This window comes from Rhincodon typus, chromosome 49, assembly GCF_021869965.1.
Source record: "Rhincodon typus isolate 14 chromosome 49, sRhiTyp1.1, whole genome shotgun sequence".
NCBI classification, from domain to species: domain Eukaryota; kingdom Metazoa; phylum Chordata; class Chondrichthyes; order Orectolobiformes; family Rhincodontidae; genus Rhincodon; species Rhincodon typus.
This window is the reverse complement of record NC_063380.1, coordinates 3,294,727-3,300,382: the sequence shown is the minus strand read 5'-3', so window position 1 is coordinate 3,300,382 and position 5,656 is coordinate 3,294,727.

Below are 5,656 nucleotides of genomic sequence, written 5' to 3'. Positions count from 1 at the left end.
TTGCGAATGCAGAAATGAATGCGTCTTGCAAAGATATGTGCAGAACAAGTGGGATTTGTTGTTTAGATCACAGGGAATTGTGCTGGGGAGTGTATACATGGCCTGGTGTTCAACTGACTAATTCTGGGCCTTCTTTTCAAGACACTTAAGTAGAAATTTAGTAGATCTTCAATATTGTTACTTGATGCAAGATTCAAATCTTTGAAGACGTGGACAATCAAAGGTAATAAGAATATGAGAAAGAAAGATATAAATATGGTTAGACATGACGTTGACAGGATCGATTTGAGCATCAAATGATGATTCAAACAGCCAGTCTAAAGTTCAAAAAATGAAAACGTTAATCATCTGAAGGCTCTGTATCTGTATACATATGGTACTTCAGAACAAAAACAAAAATGATTAACTGAGAGTGCATTTTCAGGTTACAATCTAACAGCCTGAGGGAACGCTGCAGGATAAAATAGATTTCGACATGAAAATTTAAATTCATGGGATATGCAAGAAGGAATGGAAACTGGCAAAGGCCGAAGTCAGTTAATTAATGCCATCTATGGCACAATAGAGAAATCATAGAGTCCCGACAGCGTGGAAACAGGCTTATGGCTCATTTTTACAGTTTTAAGCATGGGGAAAAGAATCATTTTATATGCTGTAAAAATGATGAAAAAACTTCCATAAATGTGCTGTTCATGGAAAATTGGATAGACACTTTTTTTTTAAGGAGAAAAGGGTACTTTGATTCTACAGGAATTGCCTGAGTTGATATTATGCAATAAAATGAGATTACTTCGTGGTAAAAAAAGTGAATCAATACGTTTAGCAGCGATTGCTGTTTCTGTAAAATTCCTAGGTTCTTTCAGGGAATGACGAGTAGGTTAAGCCTTCTACTTTAATCTTGAATCAAGGCAATTATGATCAAATGAGGATAAAGGTATCGGTAATGAAATAGCAACTTAGCTTGAAGAGTAGATGCATAGAGTTATATTCTCAGATGTTAATGTGATATCTTAGAATAATTGGATTGGCACACATCAGTGTATTAACACATCAATCAAAAATGAATTAAAAAATCCCTTTGGTTAACAAAGCAACACTTTACATTTATGACCAAAAGAAATGTCAAAAATAACCAATCAACGCAACAAAGCTTAGTAGCAGGTCAAAAGTTTGGATTGAATTTGAAAATAACACAGCAAGTAATGAAAAAAAATGAGTTATTTGGAAATAATAACAATTCGGGGAATGTAGCTAGAAAGATTAAAACATATATTTTGAATGTCGAAATATATCTCTGCACAGAAATTAATTACGAAGAGAATGGTGGCTTTACAGAAATCCATTCTGCGCAAATAACGGAGAATAAAACAGTAACCAATGAACTGCCTGTTATGCAGTGATAATATGAGCTGGATATTCAAATAATATTCCTAAAATTGTTAAAAAAAGAAAAAGGGGAAATAAAGAGGAAAGCAGTGAAGTGAATTACAATAAACAACCGCTTTCAAATTATTGGAGCTACAGTGTGACAACTTTATGGGTCCTAGTGGAGTTTGTTGTCAAATCTTAAAATAAGTCGCGAGTGAAATAATTGGCATTTGTTAAAATGACATTTAATGTGGAAGTACTGGGTGGCTTTTTTTTCAAAACAGAAGATGGAAAGCAGAAAACTATAATCCATTTAGGTTAACACCTGTTAACAACTGCCATAAGCAAAATGATAAAGTCAAATATTAAAAATGTCATAGTACAGTATACTTAGAAAAGAAAAGCGAAAATAATTGTTGATACGAGGAACGAGGATCATACTGAATGCAGGTTTTGAGAAGGTATTTGCTGAGGTGTTGCATCACGTTTCTGGTAGAACATAAGAGCAAGTCGTGCATGACTGAATATCGAACACAAATCGAGAGTTCATATAAATTAGTGGTTTACTGGATGTTAATACTTAAGACACATGAATTAATACTGGAACCTCACTATTGATTTCTTTTAAAACATATATTAATACTTTGAATGTAGATACTTATCCAAGTGTTCTTTAAACGCAGTAAGTATACCCAAATCTACCACTTCTTCAGGAATTTCATTCGACAAGCGAATCAAACTCTCTGTGTAAAAAAAAAACTTAATCCTTTTTAAAATCTCTCTCCTCTCGCTTTAAACTGATGCCTCCCTTGTCTTGAAATCCCCCATGCTAGGAAAAAGACACCTATCATTAACCCTATTGATACACCTCACGACTTTATAAACCTCCATAATGCCAATTCTCAAACTGTTACGCTTCCGGGAAGAAAGGTCCCATCCTATCCAGGCTTTCTTTATAATTCAAATCTTAAATACCCAGCAATATCCTGGTAAATCTTATCGGGATCTACTCTAGCTTAATAAAATGCTTCCTATAACAGGCGACCACGACTGGATACAGTACACCAGAAGAGGCCTCACCAATGTCCTGTATGACCTCAACATGACTTCCCAACTCCTATACTTAAAGGACTGAGCAATAAAGCCAGCATTTTAAACGCCGCTGTCTCTTGTTGGAGATAGTCATTGCTTGTTACTTGTATAGATGTGAATGTTATTTACCACCTTTCGACAGAAGTTTGGATTTTGTCCAGATCTTGTTGCATTTCAACATGGACTGCTCCAGTATCTGCAGAGTTCAGAATGGTGCAGAACAATCATCGACTATCATCCCCACCTCTGAATTATGGTGGTGTGAAAGTCATATGTGAAGCACGTGAAGATGGTTACGCTGGGAACTCTACCTGAGGAACACCTGAACAGATGTTCTGAAGTTGAGACGATTGATCTCCAAAAAACAGCGGACAGTTTGTCCCTATATCAATTTATTGCAGCTTTACTAGGGCTCCTTGATGCCACACTCATTTGAACGCAATGTGAAGTCAAGGGCTGTAACTGTCAACTCACCTTTGGAATTCAGATCTTTTGTCGATGTTTGAAGCAAATATGCAATGAGGTGAGGAGCTGGGTGTCCCCGGTAGAATCCAAACTCGGCATCACTGAGCTGGCCATTTCTGAACAGCTGTTGCTTTTCAGCACTGTTGATGGCACCTTCCATCAACTTACTGCTGATCGAGAGTAGACTGACGGGACGGTATCTGACCGTTGGATATGTCCTACTTTTTAGATATTGGACATACCTTTGCATTTTTTATATCTTAGCGTAGATTCCACTGTTTAACTATCCCGGCGAAGCTTGGATCAGGAAGCTGTAATTTCTGAAGCACAAATCTTCAGGAATATTGCAGGAATGTTGTCAGGGTTTGAATCCTTTGCAGTGTACATTGTGCCCCACAGTCTCTTGATATCACGTGGCGCTAATTGAATTGACTGAAGACTGGCATCTTTAATGCTGGGGACCACTGGCGGGAACCAAGGTAGATCATCCAATTTTCACTTCCAGCTGAAGACTGTTGTGAATTCTCCAGCCTTCTATTTTGCACTGCTATGTTAGGTTGTTTCATCATTGAGAATGGGAGTATTCGTGAAACCCCTCCTCCAGTAAATTGTTCAATTCTCCACAAACATCTATGACTGGATATTGCAGGAGTGCAGAGCTTTGATCTGATCGATCATTATGTAATTACTTAGCTCTATCTATTCTTGCTTATGCTATTTTGCGTGCCCTTCACCTGGTTGACATTTTTTTTTAAGTATGCCTTGAACTGCTCCTGGTAGCCCACTGCAACCCTCCATTGAACCAGAGTTGATCCCCTGGTTTGATGTTTATAATCGAGTAGGGTATTGCTGGACCTTGTGTTTGCAAGTTGTGCTGGAGTGCAGTTCTGCTGATGTTGATAGCCTACAGTGCGTCATGGAGACCCATTTCTGACTTGCTCGACCTGTGTGAAGCCTGTCCCATTTATCATGTTGATAATACTGTGCAACATAATGGAGGGTATTCTCAGCGTGAAGGCGGAACTTGGTGTCCACTATGCAGTGGTCATTTTTAACTATCCTATCGTCAACAGATCGATCAGCAACTGGCAGATTTTTGACGATGCGATCAAGTAAGTTTTTCCCCTCTTTTTGGTTTTATCACCAACTGCTGCAGACTCAGTCTAACAGCTTTTAGGATACGACCAGATCATTCAGTTATACTGCTGCCGAGCCACGTTTGATGATGGACATTGAAATTCCCCAGCCAAGGCACATTTTTCGCCCTTGTTACTCTCAGCCCCTCCTTCAACAGTTGTTCAACATGGAAGACCATTGTTTCATCAGCCAAGGGAGGATTGTATATAGTAAAGATCAGGACCTTTCCATGCGAACATTTAACCTGAAATCTGAATCATCATGAGGTCCGAGTCAATGTTGATGAGTCCCAGAGGGACTGCCTTCTCACAGCACACGGCTATACCGCTGCCTCTGTTGGTTCTGTACTGCCGTTGGGGCGGGATTTATTCAGGAATAGTGATGGTTATGTATCATTCCGTAAGTAAGACTCTGTCAGGATTTTTCTTGACTCGTTTTTGAGATATCTGTCTAAAATTTGGCATTAGCCCCAGGTGTTAACACGTTGGACTTTGCAGGGCTGATAGGACTGTTTGCCACAGTGTTTCCAAGTTCCTAGGCTGATGCTAGGTGGCCAGTCTTATCTCATTTCTTTAATGAGTCTTCTTAGCTATTGATACAACTGAGTGATTTTCTTGTCTATTTTAGAGGGCACTTCAGAGTCAACCATAGTGGTGTGGGTCTCGTGTCACCTGTTGGCCAGACCAGGACCAGATGGAAAACGTCCTTTCCTGAAAGATATTCGTGAGCCAGATTATTTTTTATTACTCATAATCGACAATGATTTCCTCATCATCACTAGATTCCTAATTCCTGAGCCTTTTAAAATTTATTTATTTATAACATATGCCCCCAGAGCATTAGCTGAGCTTTCAGATTGAAACTCAAAGGATAGTGCCACTGGACCATAAAGAAAAAGGAACGTTTTCCCTCAGTGGAGTGATCAAGGTGCAGGGGAGATAGTTTCGAAAAAAAACAAAAGAAGCAAGGTGTTTAGAGGGTATATGAGGGTTATTTTTCACAAGAGAATGGTTAGAAACTAGATGCCATTGCTTGTACGGACGGTGAAGGCCGAAACCCCCTTAAAATTGAACGACTATTCGGGTGCATACTTGTGATATCAAGGCAAAGAACTCTATGGTCACGTAATCGAAAATGAGATTTGAACATACAGGTGCTTATTTTTGACTGAGACGGATGTAATGGGCTAAAGGACATTTATCAGTGCAGTAGGCCTCTCTGACTCTTTGACAGAGAAGGGTCAAGTGCAGTGTGGAATTCTACTGCCTCAAATGTGTATGTATGCTTGTCTATATGTTCCTGCTCCACCGAAATCTTGCATGCTTGGATATTTAGTCTTGTCTTCTTTCTCTCAATTGCAGCTAACCGTGCAATGATACTCATCCTAACGCGAAACAGGAAATTTAAACTCAAGAACTTTTCAACTTCATGTTCTGATTTCAATAATGCCTTATTTGCTTTGCAACAAATCGAGCTTACGCTCTGTTATTATGTTTCTTTTCTTGCACCAACCCATTCATTTCTGCAGGAACCCAAGATCTCAGAGCTGAGATCAACAAAAGGTTCAAATACCTTTGGAGAAATATTCCAGAGG